The sequence below is a fragment of the Leptonotus elevatus genome, chromosome 3 (assembly GCF_054856555.1).
Source record: "Leptonotus elevatus isolate MCC_2025b chromosome 3, RoL_Lele_1.0, whole genome shotgun sequence".
Lineage (NCBI taxonomy): Eukaryota > Metazoa > Chordata > Actinopteri > Syngnathiformes > Syngnathidae > Leptonotus > Leptonotus elevatus.
This window is the reverse complement of record NC_141241.1, coordinates 27,162,232-27,179,820: the sequence shown is the minus strand read 5'-3', so window position 1 is coordinate 27,179,820 and position 17,589 is coordinate 27,162,232. Positions and strand designations below refer to the sequence as shown.

General features: G+C 39.3%; 1 protein-coding gene across 5 annotated transcripts in view; it reads left to right on the top strand.

Annotated features, from left to right (window-relative positions):
• Positions 1 to 17,589, top strand: part of LOC147178070 (multiple epidermal growth factor-like domains protein 11) — a 112,615-nt gene that overhangs the window by 44,050 nt on the left and 50,976 nt on the right. The gene's annotated exons all lie outside the window — the stretch shown is intronic.

Here is a 17,589-nt window from a genome sequence, read left to right as displayed (position 1 = left end):
TATTTTCTCCGGAACTCTGCAAACTCTCTTTCAGCCTACTCCTACTGCAGCCTGTTTGTGTATGACCGTATTGACACATCATCAGTCACACAGCCACCACATTGTTTACCTTGCTTTATTGCTGCCTGGGTGTTAAAGGACTGAGGCATGTCTAAAACAAAGACCAAGTAAATTGACCACCTCCTACAGGCTTAGCAAAGGAAAATTATGAAGTATCAACTGTCAGTTCGAAAATAGGAGGGAATCAGGCTGAATTTTTTTGGGAGTATTTGAGAATTGGGTGACTGTCATGTCCATTCTTTTATACTGTATATTGTGGCAGTGTATTTCTGCCTGCCCAAAAAATTTTTTCCCCCCACTGTTTATGTATAACAGGTCAAAATGATTCAGGGACATGGTTTAAATTTGTCATCAATGCGATTTGTCAATTGTTTGCAAAGGGTGACAAAAAGCTTATGTAACAAGCGGTTCAGATTATGGGTGTCCTTGTGACAAAGATTTGACACTCATTTTACAAATAACTGCCCACTTCATCATTGCTATACACCCACTCAACTCAAAACGCACCTACGTCGTGTGCAAAGCTAAAACTTTGCTGCCAACGTCAAAGGGGTTGAGAAATAAACTGCTTCAGTTTATTTTTGGGAAAACTCCTAATTATTTCGGAACCAGACTTGTGCTGTTTTGCGGCACATTTCCTGGATAATTGCTTTGTTAATGTTAAGCTTTCACCAAAATATATTTGTGTGCTTTTAGGCAACACAGACACACATACACAGATATTGGTCAATCCACCACAGAGTGCTTTCGCCACAAGGTCGCAGAGCGCTACCATGGAAGTGGATTAAAAGAACTGTTGAATTCGCTGAATATTGGCACTTATGTATTAGGCTTGTTTGTTAAAATGATAGCACTGAAAGTCTCCCCCCTTGAAAACTCAGTAGTGATTTAAGATTTGTTTGTGACGACTTCCAGTACAAGTTGTAACGCCCATTAGTTATGGGTGGGACAGCTTGGTTCTGCTCATCATTGGAGGGAGGACGGATTTTTTCTGACTTTTTTTGTCTGTGTCTAGTTGTCACATAGTGCCTAAAAACCATGACCAATCGCCAACAACCTGTGAAAATTTACGATCGGCACAGCATTTAGGATTTTATTGACAATTCATGTGAGCTCCTATGAGGAAAAGCCATCATCACCTCCACAAAATTGAAATATAAATATAATATTGTGCCAATTGTTTTTATATTTTTCGACAGGTTGAAGTGGACAAGAGAAGCGATGTACGTATGAATTTTGGTGATGATTGGTCACGGTTTTCAGACATTTGGCAATGCTAAAGCTTTTAGATGGACAGAGAGCCAACCTGCTGCACAGGCAGCGAGTAAAAGTTCGCCAGATGTTCGGTATTCATTTGGGGACCATCCACAAGTTACATATTCCAAGGTGACATATGTGGGTCAAATCACCATAAAGCAAATCAATTATGTATTTTTGGGCATTCTGACTGCTGTAGTAGCTGTAAACCTCTGCATACTACACACCAGACTTTGCTGAATCCCATCTGCCGAGTGAAGTTCCAGATTGATAATGTGAAGAAATCCCAAGAGTGAATCACAATTATCAGTCTGGCTTGTGAGTCTGGCTTATTTCCAGCCTTGGGTAAACTTTCAATAGTATGTACATGCATGCCACAGTTGTGACGTTGCATTCAAAATTCCGTACTAAGATGCATTTAAATGTAGTTTTCAAATATATGCACTAGGTTGGTCTGAATAGGTCTGAAGTTTTAACTTGTAGAACAACACACACGGAAATACTTAATGACTATTGACCGCATCTCACTGGTAATTACTGATCCATTTTTAGACACACAGTCAATTTTATGGTTGATTAAGATAATTCAAGCAGAGGGACAGACTGCTTCATCCATGGAGTATCTTCAAGGCATAATGGGAGCCTTTTTTTTTTTTCTTTTAGCTAAATCATATTTGTTGAGTCTTTTTGTGTTTTGGAGACATTTTAACAGGCTACTCCTTCATAACCTCTGGATTTCTGAAAGCTAATTGATGAGAGGGGCCACTACCATTTCAATCAATGATAGGAAGTGACACTAGAACAAAAAAAATATCATTGGTAGCTCACCCTTGTATTTATCCTTGCTGTCTCTCATCAAGGAGTTACAAACCCTAAAGTTGATGAAGTTATGAAAATGAAGTTATTGAAGGCAAGACACATCACTTAGCGGTCATCTTCTTATTGCATTTCAGATATCAAAATTACGCTTAGAGATTGCTACCAGATCTTCCTGACCCTGTCCCCTTGGAGGTCAGGATCACTTTTTCTGTCAAGGGTTAAAAGCGAATAGTATTGTTTTATTAAATTGATCTTTTGTTTACTTGTATTGTAAGTATTATATTCATTACAGTATTATGTTTATTCCTGCTAGTTGGTATTTTACTTGCAGAAGCAAAAAAGTGATTACTCATAAAAACAATGGAAGCCTTTTAACATCACCAACCTCAAAGAGCCATATCCACCGTCCCTCCAGGTGTGTCTGATTTCTGATAGATTCCACTGTAATGTCTTTTGTAAGCACGTTACCATTTGCCTTGCTATGCTAATGTATTCTCTAAATCCCCAAAAGAGCTTGTGACATAAAACACAGCTTCTCTTGTTGGCATGCGTGTCATGGAAAGCCTGTTAAGGTGTGTAACAACATAAAGCTGCTTTCAGCTTTCCATCAGCTGTAGTTTGCTCTCACACACATTCCTATACATATCTCTCATTGACAGCTCAACCGTACATAAGCACCCAGATGCATCACTCTGTCCTTGCAACTTTTCTGTGTGAGTTTCTGGATTTTGCCCAGAGCCTTTGAACCACCAAGTTTAATTGATTTATAATATTCTATCAGGTCATGTTTTTTTTTTAAGAGAAAAATAAAATATAAATTTGAACCATTAAGTCTCAATTTTAAATCTCCAGCAAAGCCACACAATTCAGATTTAACATTAAATACTGTGTACTTCAGGAAATTTTACTTAAGAGGTTTACGCGAGAAAGGGTGTGGGGGGAGTTTGGTTGCGGGGGGGGGGGGGGGGCATATAAATTAAATTGTGATTATTCGATTTTATTTTATTATATCAAGCACAAGAATAATGAGCAGAATCTGGCTTTGGTGTGTAACATTCAGTCCTGGACACAACATTTCTTATTGCATTTTGGAAGGAGGTGCATTCCCTGCGCAGTTGGCCAGCAGTCTGCTTCCAAGATAAACAGATAAACAACCAAACAATAAGCATAAATAGACAAACCTGATCCATTTTTTCATACCGTCAACAAAAGTTATTGTGTTAAAATTAATAAGACTTCACCCACTTAAGTGTGCTAGATTGAACTAGATTACAACCACACGCAGAAACACAATTATAGATAATAGTGTTGCACAGTGCACACTATTATCTCACAGAATGTGACCAGCAAATATCTGTGAATTAATGTGTGTCCATAATCATCACAGGTCGTTAGCATGCCTCGCTCACAGTCGAGAGGTGATGGCCACAGACCATTTTCAGTTGCTTCGGTTGGACAGCTCCCACAGGATGGCACATCTGAATGCGTTATGGTCAGATGCTTTGCTGTGTAAGCAGTTCCAAGAGCATGCATAGGATACCAGGTGACGAGAGAGGGGAAGTGGCACAGCAGAACAAAACAATAACAGGATCGCTACCTGATTATTTCGCCACAGAGAATTGCTGCCAGATTTCCAGCAGTGTACTTGTGTGCATGTTTATAACCAAACAGCCAGAAACAATCACCAATCACTCACACCGAGTTGGTACCAGTGTCTGTTTGGTACAACCTCAGCACCTCCTCATTTCACCATAATAACAGCACTACTAGTTAGATACTTGCCATAGAGTGGTTGAATGTACATGCCCGGCACCATTGGTCAATGCTGCTGACATAGTAGGAGCTGAAAAGATTTGGTGCTAGACTTGCTTCAAATGGGTGTTTTTGTGGTGGAAAATAAAAAATAAAAATAAACTCTAGTTCCGAACTATCTGACTGTGAAAGTGGTACATGGGTGATACAAGAGTCTAACGTCCTTAACTCATTCAAACCCCAAAACGTGTAAATACGTTTTTTTTAACATGATCACTCCCAAAAATGTATTTATTAGTGATGCACCGAATATTCGGCCACCGAAAATTTTAAAACAAATACAATTTAATTAAATTAAAGCTGAAAGAATATGGCCGAAAGAGGACGTTGTGGTGACGCAAGCAAAGAAGAAAAAAACCCGCTGCAAGCAAGCGTTTGTTTGGATTAAGCACCAAACGCGGGGGTGAGTGTCCGCCTCCGCACTACAGGTGAGGCACTCTTTCTCCTGTAGCGCCTTCCTTTTTTTTTTTTGATGAGAGCCCCTCGATCGCTTTGACTTTTTCACTTGGATTCTGATGGCCGTACTAAATACTTTAGCTAATGTTAGCACTATTACTATCAATAGTTTTAAACAAGTAAACACCTACCACTATCTTCAGGTGACTACAGACCTGTACAGGACGGCGAGTGTGATTTTGCAGTGCGTTCCCGAAGCTGATTGGCTGGTGCAAAATTTCTTTATTTTTTTTAAACGTTGGTTAATATGTGAATGTGCGGTTTTTAATTGCGCCGCACCGTACGTGTTCCGCTCCAAATACCCTACAAACGCGTCATCCGCACCGCATGCATCTGTGCCCACCCATGCGAACTACGTTGAATATAAAGTGCAATCACACCGGCAGAAAATGCTCACCCTGCGTTTGGTGTTTAATGTACCATTCGCCAACATGTCTGTGGTGTGGACGCATTTCAATTTATATTGTGCTTTGTTAAAATGCCAGTACTAAATAAATATTTTATAATGATATTATAATTTTAATTAATTATAATAAATGCAATGATGGTAAAAAATTTGCTTTTTTCCCCCTGGCGTTTCGGTTTTCGGCCAATTTTGGGTCATCGTATGGAGAGGCATGCCCTTGGATATCAAAGTGGTTAGTGTGCTATTGACTGCCATGCTCATTTTCCAGATCTAAATTTAATCAAGCACCTAGACAACAGTGTCAAACTCAGTCGTATTGTATGTGCTGTCTTGGTAAATAAGATACTATATTACCCAGAAGGCTTAGCAGGGCTCTCCACTAACTTTTGCACCGGTAACACTGGTGCTACCAACTTTTTCAGTTGGTTGCACCACACAGATTTTGGTCGCACCATTTTTGGGGGAGATACAGCATGACCGTATTTGCTGTATATAGCTGCAAAATATTTTACTGTAACAAGATGTGTCTGCAATAAAACAGGTTAATTATTTTATATTACTTTAAAAGAAGACATTGAAAAAAGACTTTGCTTTTATGTGAATATTATTTTGTTCAACACAGAATGGTCAGCTCTTATTGTGAGGCCTCCAAACCCTCTGTCCTTGGGAAAACCAAAGCTTCACAGCCTGCCTAACATCATGATCAGGAACACTACTTTGGATTAGGTCCTCGAATGCTGTCAATGTTTACGCTACCGTTAGTGGCTAGCTGCTAACGCCAGTGGACTTATGTCGTATCATACAGTGAGAGACGAATTAACTTTCTTAGCGTCCTTAATTGGCAATTACATATAATTTCAAGGTGGCGTTGTGGTAATGTTGAAAGTCGCATGAGGACGAGTCAAGTTGGCCGCCTTGAGCCGCGACGCCTTCCACGCGCTGCGTGGGGGAATTTCAAAATACAAGTAACAAGGCAATTGCATTGACGTCAATGTATTAGTTGGAAGACTTTTATCTTGAAGTTGGCCTCTGCAGCGCATTTTGCGTACTATGTACGAGCCGATCCGTGGCGCTTGATGCATACGGATCACGACTCAAAGATGAGCCGTTGCTCCACTCATTTTAACATGGACTTGCGCCGTGCAACTCAATTCAAATTTTACCAGCACAGGTTGTAAAATTGGCCGCGTTTGTGGGTGAATTGTCCCAGGAGCAGCAGAGTTCAATTCAAACTCGGTTTACTCTTAAAGTCTTTGAAGTTAAAGTAAGGTTTAATGTAATCTGTCTTAATTTTAAAATAGGTTTAAAGTCTGGTGCAAGGGAGTTTAAATTTAAACCATTATTTAATCTGGTTTTAAAGTTAAACCTTGTCGGTGCAGTCCAGAATAAAATACATACATTCGGGCATGTGCTTCTTACATGTTCTCTCCTTCTTCTGAGTTCAAGAGATGTGCAAAGTAAATAATTTATGCAGGTCTAAAAGGTTAAGTTTTCTGCGAGACAAAGTGGAGGTGTGAAAAGAGGAAAAGTAGGCCCTAGTAAGACGTGACATGTTTCTTGAAGAGAGGAGTTTTCAATCCCCTCTTGTACATAAGCGGTGACTCTGCAGTCCTGAATGAGATGGGAAGGTCATCCTTCCACCGGGAGACAGCGGGAACAAAGTCTCAAGCTCCTACAGGCAATCACCGTCGAAAAGAATGAACTAAGCCGCTGGTTTGAGCTGATAGGCTGCTGTTGGCTAAATAGGAGACAAAGACCTCAGGGAATAGTCTGCCGTTAGGCCTTCCATGAAGATGTTCTTGTATTACAAAAAAGTACTAGGGCTCACTCACATCGCTAGTTCTGTTTGTATCTGTAAACTGTTGTTCAAGGACTTCAGCTGATTTGTTGAAGTTTACGACACAACTTATGGCAAAATGGCTGAGACTCAGCACTAACATTGATGAATTAAGTTAAACTGAGCAGCAAACACTGGTGGAATTAATTATAAGATAAGAGGAGATACCTGATGCCTTTGTAGTCCTTGCTTTCTTGATGAGATAAGAGCACGTCCTCTCAAACCTTCTGCAAGGACACGTGAAAACCACAACTGATCATAAAATGATCGCACGTAATGGGGACAAGTCCAACAATTCTTTCGATAGTAGCACAGTTGTCAGGAATTATGAACGTTATGGAAATTAAGTAATCTTATATAGTGCATACAGTACTGTGCAAGAGTCTTTGGTCACCACAGCAGTCAATATGACTAACATGAACAAATAGGACAGAGCTCGGTTTCACAAGCAAATGTGAAACCAATGTCCACAAAACTTGGAGAAATGGTGCATGAAGTAACAACCAATTCCAATTTAACAACCAATTATATTTCAATCCATTTTGGTGACCATGTTTGTGAGTCAAAATTGGATCATTGGAACCCCCAAGAATCAGAATGGCACCTCTCATATTGTCCCCATTCGCCATGAAACAAGAAGTAGTTCGCTAACCCCGTGCTTCCCAACCTTTGTTGAGCATATACACATATATCTCATCGGAAAAAAATTAACAGCACGCCACTTAGCAAAACCATTCACAAAAAGTGGATATACAGGTTAATTATGTTCCTTCTGTCATATAGTGGAAGAGCATTTGATTGTTTTGTCTGTTACTATTCATGGTTTGCATAGATAGATTACTGAACAAAAAGTTATTGGATTTTTTTTGTCTTTCTTTTTGGTCAAAATAATTGACATTGGATCCTGCGGCACACCTGATCTGCTACGACACATTAATGTGCCACGACTCACTGATTGAGAAACATTGCGCAAATAAAACCATGGGCAAACAAACCCAAATAAATCGGAAGCTCTTTGAATTGTTTACTACTAGTAGAAATTGATCATTGTAGCATCACGAAAACAAGTACGCTTGCATAAATACATTATGGAACTTTGAAGAAAACTCAGTCATGACATAAAGGAGGTTGAACAACACAACAACATTTTGTCACCAATTAAGTTTTCCCTCCAATGCAGAAAATACTAGACTTCTCAGAAAAGACCCTTTAAAGTTTAGTCATGCTTGAACGACAGGCGAATAACCTCTACCAACATTGAAGGGTTGAGCTGAGCTATTCGTAATCAATGTTTCACGTTTGCGCTGACATTAAGCATCCATTGCTTGTGTCATGTTGTGCGGGTAGTAGTGGACCCAAATGCAGGAAGGCAGAGTGAGGCGAGGCAAGCGTGCTCTTTAACGTAATGTAATGTAAAGAAAAACAAAAAGCAAACAATGTACAAAACAGAGACCAGGGACTGTAGCAGAACAGGCAAAAGGGCTCGAGACTGACGCTGCCGTGGAGCCGGGACGGGGACTTGAAGCTGCCGTGGAGCCGGGACGGGGACTTGAGGCTGCCGTGGAGCCGGGATGGGGACTTGAGGCTGTCGTGGAGCAGGGACTGGGGCCCACTGCTGCCGTGGAGCAGGGACAGGCCATGTGCCTCCCGCTGGGTCCTTACTTGGTCAAGTCATTCTGTCATGTTGTGCATGTGATAGTGGACCCAAATGCAGGAAGGCAGATTGAGGCGCTCTTTTTTTTTTTTGAGAGCTCAGTATTGTTCATTCGGTAATCTTACCGATGTAACATGTCATCATCATTGTTCTCTTTTTTTTCTTTGTGTGTGTGTGTGTGTGTGTTAATTCACCTACAAACCTATTAAAAATCACATACCCTTCTCCTAAACCGAAGACTTCAGAATCCCGCTAGAGTCGTGAAGTTGTTAGGAGACCCGAGGAAGGATCAAAGAAAAGTGAAATCCAGCACCGACCAGACACCATTTACTACCCACAGGGTTACAAACCAGAATTTTTCACCAACCCCAGAAACATCTAAATTCCAACAAATTAAGGGAGACCTCAAGAGACCAAAGGAAAGACTGAAGGAAGGAAGGAAGCATAGATGAAGCAGAGTGGCATCCACAAACATCAGCCTCCACTGATTCAGCGACTAGAGGAAGAAGCAGATTGTGTTTGAATTTCGGTAGATGCTGGTGTGGTGGATCTGGCATACATGAAAACCTCCACTAAAGAAGGGAGCCGTCGACGCCGGCCAGGACAGGGCAAGCACAACTCCCCAGGGCCCCCAAGGCCACGGCAGCGCCAGGACAAAACCCCTGGGCCCCGCGAGGGCCACCAGAGAGCAAACCCAGGAGCCCGGAGCGCCCCCCCACCCGCTCCAAGCCCAACGCAGCAGAACGGGGCACAGCAGGCCCACCAGACACCCCACTGGCCCACCAGGCACCCACCACAACCCAGCCCCTGCCGCCCAATGGCCCCCAAATCCCCTGACTCCCCACCCCAAACACCCCCCACCCAGCCCTCCCCACCCCAAACAACAACCCACCCAGCCCTCCCCACCAACCCAGTCCCCCACCCCAAAAAGCCGGCTCTTTAGTTTGGTCAATTAATTCACCAGAAAACTTTTTAATAAAATTTCACCACAATCCCATAGGGGATATTGGCAAAAACACGGACATTCTTGCGTCTTCTGTACTTTTATTGGTTGCTATGTGCATTTATCATTTGTGAATTCGAGGTGAAGAATCTCGGGTTACTTTTAAACCAAGTTAGCTAGTTCCTCGACCGCACTAGATACTAGCGCTAGCATGTTACAACAAAAAGAACAACAATATTGTTGATTCATCACTTATTTTTGTACACTTTAACAACAATTTCAACTTTTGGGCTGCTTGGAAAGGAAAATAAGAGACCTTAAGGAGGGTATTTGGAGAGATCTCAAAATCGACCACCAAAATCTTGACCACCAGATCTATCCATGAGTCACCATGAGAGAGAGAGGTGAGTTTTAACAGCAAGTTCTTGACTGATAATATAAATACCCTGACAGCTACACACACGCACGTACACGCGTTCGCACACATGCACGCGCAAATACACATTAATTAAGATTGTTTCACCACTGAATATAAAGTGGTTCTTTTAATTCATGCTTCATGTCCCCGGAGGACAAACATATTCCACTTTCAATAAAATGCAGTCAAGTCAGCAAATTATCGCCGTTCATTAAAAACAAACACATTCTTACATACATATTTCCTTAAATGTTTGCTACCAGCTACTGTACAGTATCCTAATTACCTTTTAAAGCAATACACCACTGAAAACCAAATTTTCCAGCAAATATCTATGTCATCTTATTCCCTGAATTTTTTAAAAATTGAAAGTATTAAAATCATAACATACCCTGGGAAGTCACGTGGACACTATGTTGTATCCCGTGCAAAAACAAAGGACGCTTTCTTACATTTCAATGTGAGTTTCCTGACGTAACTGTAAAAAAAACTGCCGTCTTGTATTGCCAAATACTGTGCAAGTTCTGATCGCATAATCCTCAGGTTTTATGTCCTTCCTTGGGGTAGGGGCTGATTAGCACACCAAAGTGTAGCTGGCAGAGCGCGTAAAAGTTGGACGGAGGTTCGATGTTTGATATTCAGTCTTACTGTCCAGCGTTAGGGACCGTCCATAAATAACATATTTCAAGGTAATGTATGTAAATGGTAAATAGTGGGACAAATCATCATAAAACAAATAAAAGGTTGTTAGTTTTTTTTTTCATTTTGAATGATGTAGTGATTGCAGAGGACGTGAGATTGAATCCAGGCTTCTGCCTTCCTGGGTAGAGTTCGCATATTCTCCCCGTGCTTGCGTGGGTTTTCTCCGGGTACATTCCAAAGACATGCATGGCAGGTTAATTGAAGACTCCAATCTGTCCATAGGTGTGATTATCAGTGTGGATGGTTGTTCGTCTCTGTGTACCAGTTCAGGGTGTACCTCGTCCACTGCCCGAAGCCAGATAGGATAGGCTCCAGCGCCCCCGCGACCCTTGTGAGGACAAGCGGTTAAGAAAATGGATGGATGGATGATGTAGTGATTGCAAATGATAGACCACTGCTTACTACAACTGAAAATGCCATTGTATCCATCATTGTGGAGCAACAACAAATTTGCAACCTCTTTTGTCCCTTAAACATCCCTGTTTCCTCATAAAGACAGATATAATTCAATTTTGAGCTGTAGTTCGTGTGGCCTATCATTGTCAAATACTGCTGCAATCAGAATGGAAAAGGTGTCTTTGTTGATTCTTGGTGAATATATTTGTCCATTTGTGAATACTTTGGCCCCTTAAATGCCTCCTGTTTCTCCACAATGACAGATAAGATGGCATTTTCAGCTGAAGTACTGTAAGCTGTGGTCTGACATATGTAGCATTCAAAATGAAAAAACAAACTAACACAATTTTGTTTGCTTTATAGTGATTTGTCCTATTAACGTTGACTTAAACTTTACATATGTCACTGGAATATATAATTTGTGGACGGTCGCTAGTTTTTACTCGCCATGGGACGGCTGAATGCGTCATCATCGGCCACACTTTCGGCTGGACTCAAATCTTTGTTGAATCCCCCGTGGCTGTACTGCTTTTAAAGAAGTGGTTCATTGCTATAGGGCGTAATTCACCATTTAATGTCCGCTGTTGGACACAAAAATTCCTCGTCAATGTTTTTGTACGGTAGTCATTCAAAGCCACGTGTTTTTATGCTTGTTCACAGTACGCAAAAAAGTACGCTAGAAATGGCAGCTCCGACTACCTAATGCAAAAATATCCCTAAAAAAGAACGATTAAATCAGAACCGCTCAGCATGAATTGACATTGACAGGGAAGAGTTGAAATTAACCATTTCACAGAATAACTGGTTAGTTTTCAATAAATGGTGTGTTTCTTTAAAATCATGCCTCTTTTTTTTATTTTAATCTATTTGAGATTAAATGAGTTATACCTGTCACGCAACATGTAGCCTACATCATGCTGTAGAGTATTTCTGAATTGAAATTGAAGCTTACGTTACACTCCTGATGTTTTCTAAGATGCATGAAAAAAAAATGTCCCTTTGCAAATGTCATAGTGGAAAAAGAAGGAAGCTGCACAGGCACTAAGGGTGGTTTCGTCCAATCCGATTGATGAATTAAATAATTAAGAGGTGTTTCCTAAGACATTTTGGTCTGTTATTTTCTATGAAATCTTTTTCCAACCGCAGAAATGTCATCAATCATGTTTGTCTGAAATGGAGAACTAACTGCACTGGCAGCTCACCTCAGAAACCTTTGATTACCCGTTTTCCCTCTAATCCCACGTGAGCTCACGTTGGCCAAACCTCGTGATAGACAAGCCATTAACGAACTTGCCTACTCGACACTGCTTCCTCACCTGCTTCCCTCTTCCTTCTCTAACCACCTCTTTTCTCTCTCTAACTGCACTCTGATTAATTTCCACAAAACGTGTTTATCATCCACTGCCGGCTTTCAGCTGAAGTGACCGGCACAATAGATCTTTTCCACCTCACAGAACTGATTTGGCTTTGACTTGAAAATAGCTAAAAATTATTCATTGGCTGTCTCCTTCCACTTTGGTCTTCAGATGAGGGGCACAGTAGCAGCTTCCATCCCTCGTCCCACTCCCCTTCAGTTTGCGGACTTGACCCTCCACAAAAAAAAACAAATCAAAACATTAAAGCAACAGTTGCAGATATATAGTAGACAAAACCCTTCAAAAATAAATTTATGATAATTCTAACAAACAATACTATATACATTTATGAAAGAGTATGGGGTAGAGAGTAAAAGGAAAAGAGTATACTGAAGAAAAAAAAACGCACTTTGAACTTTGTACTTATTTTGAAATTATAATGTCTAACTTGACAAGATGCTTTATAGTAAAAAAGGCTGATAGAAGTGCAAAATAGCTTTTCTCTTAAAGTGAAAACCGTATTCTTATACCAGGTCTTAATTCAAGGTACTCACAAAGGCAGCTGATGCCAATTTTGGCCCCTTTTGTGGCTGTTTTACGATCAGGAACTAGAATTTAGAACAATAGAAAATTGCCATTCATTTCATGCAATTTTAAGAAAGAAAAATGCTATGTGGGGAATTCCTTAAAATGTGTCATTCCAAACTCATACACTGCCATTGACGGCTATAAACGTAAAAAATTCATTTGAACTTTTTCTATTAGTTTAACCCCCCCCCACACACACACACTTTTGTTAACAAGAGTATGAAAACCTAGAATTTTTTATTGTACATTTAGAACAGATATAAAATTTGTGATTAATCGCGAGTTAACTAGTGAAGTCATGCGATTAATTATGATTAAAAACTTTAATCGCCTGACGCCTTCAATTTTTTATAATTTTTTTAAAATTCATTCACTGCCATTGACGGCTATAAACGTCACAAAATCATTTTAACTATTTCTATTAGTTTAACATTTTCCCCCACTTTTGTTAACAAGAGTATGAAAACCTATAATTATTTTATTGTACATTTAGAACCGATATAAAATTTGTGATTAATCGTGAGTTAACTAGTGAAGTCATGCGATTAATTACAATTTAAAAAAATCATCGCCTCTTGCCCCTAATTTTTAATAATCTTTTTTTTAAATGAATTTATGGCAGTGAATGAGTTAATGACCTCTTAATTAATTAAATTTATTATATTAACTTGGATTAACTAAATTCAATCGTGCAATACCACTTCAATTAAGTTGGTTCAACAATTCTCTTCTAGAATGTACCAAGAAGTTCAGTACTCGTACTGGTATCAGTGTGAAGTAAAAGTTGTATCTACAGACTTGGTCTGAGGATAATATTTTTCATCTTCTTTTTTAAAAAATTGGGGTCTAATTGTCTGTAAAATGTTGAAATTGATGTATGCCTCAATTGTTGTAGTGTTGGTAAAATAATCCTCTTGCAAATCCACCCTGTGGTCTGGTGGGTGCCTCCTTTTCAGTAATGTGCTCGATGAAGCTTTGACCTCTAACCCAAGCTAAATGGAGCCTTCAGCACAACTTAGATTTAAGGCCCACTTTGCATAAAACAAGATCATTAAAATATAATTAGCGTACATGAAAGCAAGGTGGAACATTTTTCAACAAATCCAACTCAGTCAAAAGCCATCAAGTGAACTGTTGCCAGATCTCATGCAACACTGGACAGTAAATATGTTGACAAAGTTTAATTAGAGCAATTATACAGTCTTGGAACCTTGTGAAAAGGGCAGTGCAAGGAATGTCACATTAGTTGTGGATGAGTGCAATTTTCTCAAGTATGGTCTATCTTCATCATCAAGACGCGCCAACATACTGTATGAATGCACATTGGCTGGCCAGTCAGTGTTACTCTCAACTGACACCCTGTGAGCTGTAAACTGTTTCATCCATCTGCTCTGCCCGCCCCCCTCATCGACCCATGTCCCAAACAGCCTGAAATATGCTGCCACTAATTACAATTATTAATTGGAAATAGGAAATCAATGGTTCTGAATTAAACACAAGTGCGCATATAGGTTTATGGGTCAATCGTCGCCTAACAACTCAACTTTGTTCGACATAGTTTGAAAGGGCAAAATCCTGAATGCAATTTAAAAACAACCCATTCCTTATTTTTATAGCTGTAATGTAATCTGTAAGTAGTAAACTACAGCTATATGATGTGCTACATTGCTGGGCTAACTTACCTTACTAACCCTGCTGCTTGTTTTGGAAAATATTGTTTATTAATTTGTCAAGAGACCCTGTGGCAGTCTAAAAATGCTCTCATGAAAATAGCTTAACCCGTCTAAATATGTCAACTTGAATAAAGTGCTGTGCACTGTGGGGAAATAAATCTGTGCTGCTTAGAAATATGAATGGATTGTATGTCAACGAACGTTACACAGGCACGCTCCACTATTCTCCACACTAAACCCTTCACCGTATAAATATGTCTAAATGTGATTTATACTGCTTTTAAGTAATAAGTTGTAACTTGTTCATATAAGATTTTTTGGGGGGTATTTGACTAATATCTGGGAGAATAAAAGACCAAGTAATGTTCCTACATGTTTTAAATCCCTTAGCAGAGCTAATCTTAATAAAGAGTTTTCTTGTTTCAGTTTAAAGAAGCTTTTGATTGTGATAAATATCAAATTGTCGTATTTAACAACCTCTGTTGCCTGTAAAAGCCAAACTATTACACAGCACGTGTTTATTACTACATATTAGGGGTGTGAATTGCCTAGTACCTGGCGATTCGATTCGTATCACGATTCATAGGTCACGATTCGATTCGATACCGATTAATCCCGATACAAATCTATAAATTGATTATTGCGATTTTTTTACACCTCAAATTTAGAAAATACTAATCAGTCAACTTGTACATGTACACTGTAAGATTTGTATGAAAATGTATTCATTTATCTGAAAATTCAGGTTGCAGTCTGTTTCATGTTTGAACAGCACTGAAATAAAATATTAAGGCTTATTGTTCCATTAATATAACATTCTTCTATGCTTAATGTGTAAATCCTAACCCTAAGTATGACGTTTTGTTGAATATTACCATTAAAAATTGATGTTTAAAAATCGATACGATCGCATATTGAATCGATTCGAGAATTGCGCGCTGTAATACCACGATATATTGCCGAATCGATTTTTTCCAACACCCCTACTACATATACTCCTCCGAGTTAGCTTTGCGTCTTGCTAAACCACAAAGTGACAAAGATTTCACTGAATTAAAAATGGATGAAATTAGCTCGAGGCTGTCAGCAATACTATGGTCCTTATGTATCCGTGTGTGTGCGTGTGCCTGTTCTGATTGGTTCTTTCATTGGTGGTTGCATGACATAAAATTTAGGTGAACAGAGCGTCCGCTGGCTGACAGCAGTATCGATTTTTCACTCCTTGCCTGGCTTAACTGATCGGCAAACCTAATGACAGTTGTAGAACAGCTTCATGATCATTTATCCATCCATGCAACAAGCAATCGAAGTTCAGAGAGTATGAGTCTGTTCACTGTCTGTCTGCCATGCTTTATGATGCTCACACACTGAGAATTGAGGTTGTTTTCTTTTTGTAATTTTTGATTTGTAATTATAAAATAAAGACTGAACACAATCAGTTGCAGAAATAAGAAATATTGTGACTGATTGAAGTAACCTGTTCCCGGAGCATAAAATCATAGGCAGATGTGAAAATAAGGACACCATTTAAATAACTATATTATTTATCATTAATATGTTAAAACAATAAACATCTTTAAACAGCCTCTTCACTTTAACTACAAATTAGGAGAGCATAAAAAACAATGTCAGTTTCACCTCACACATCTTAATTTGCAAAATACATTATCATTAAAGCGTAAAAATTAATTGAATAAATGTATTTAGTGTGCAGTGTTAAGGGGCAACGATATTTCTAGCTAATTGCTTGTGCTGGCAGCTGATCTAATAGCTGGAAACGTATTGTTAAAAAAAAGCAAGAGAAAAAAAACAACACGTTAATCATTTGATGCTGGCTAAACTGAGCTCTCACGAGGCAGACTGAACGTTCTGTGTATGATTCAAGTTTGTGCTTGATTATTTTCTGTAGTTACTTGATTTAAAGATGCACTGTGGAGTTTAAAATGTTAATGTTAAAGATTTCTCTACAATTATGCATGCTCCACCAATGCACAGATGAGTACAAAAAGCCCTGACTGTGACTGCGCCTATCAACTTGTATCTTCCCTTCGAATCACATTGCATTCTAAGTGGAATTGGCTCTCTGAGTTTACTTTAATGGCCTGAATGGGGTTGCTCTTGCTACTGTTCAGCTTCATTGTCATTTGCCAGAAAGCACCAGATTTGGAAAATTTGCCATTGTTTCCCTGTTCTCGTCATAGATGTCTGTAAGTTGTGTGCCTCTGACCAATCATCCTCCCATACATATGCTGATATAGTAGACCCTAGGGGTGTTAAAAAATATCGATTCGGCAATATATCGCGATATTACAGCGCGCAATTCTTGAATCGATTCAATATGCGGCCGAAACGTCTTACTTAGGGTTAGGGTTCACATATTAAGCATGGAAGAATATTATATTAATGGAACATTAAGCCATAATATTTGATTTCAGTGATGTTCAAACATGAAACAGATTGATTGATAAACATGACTTCAAATTAGGTACGAAAAACTCCGCCCCTCCCCTCCCCGAAGAAACTGTGGAGTGTGCCGGTCCGCACACTCTACTATAAAGGGAAGATAAAAGCTGATAGGTACAGTCAGAGTAAAACAGTCACGGGTCTTCGTACTTATCTGGGCATTGGTGGAGCATGCATGATGTAGAAAAGGCTTTAATATAACTTTTTTAAATGGCACAATGCACCTTTAACCCTAACCCTAACCCTAACGCTGTAGGCTACATAATTTATCACCATATTAAAAAGTGCTTATACATTTCTTGCATCTGTCAGCTTTTTTTTTTTTTTTGCCCGTTTAAAGGCAAACAGACGTGAACCTAAACACCCTATAAAAAAAAAAATGTTTTACCGACTATTTTTCGTACTACTATTATTAGGGCAGCTACTCCCATAAATTGCTAGTTTGCTAGCTGCCAGCTACAAATGTACAAATTTGCAGTTTATTCCTGGCAACAAACACATTTTTGTAATATATATGGATGGATACATTCCATTCCTATCATTGTACATATTGCAGTTCACAGCATCAATTCCTATTTATTTTAGTAAATTTGGACCTAATTTTACTTACCATGTGAAAATAAAGGAGGAGGAAATTGGTGCTGCGCTGACTCCCCTCTCTCAAATTGGAGATGTGCAGGTGCGAAGGTGGAGTTTAATTAATTACATATCTCCAAAATTAATCTAACACTATATGATCAACTCTGAAAT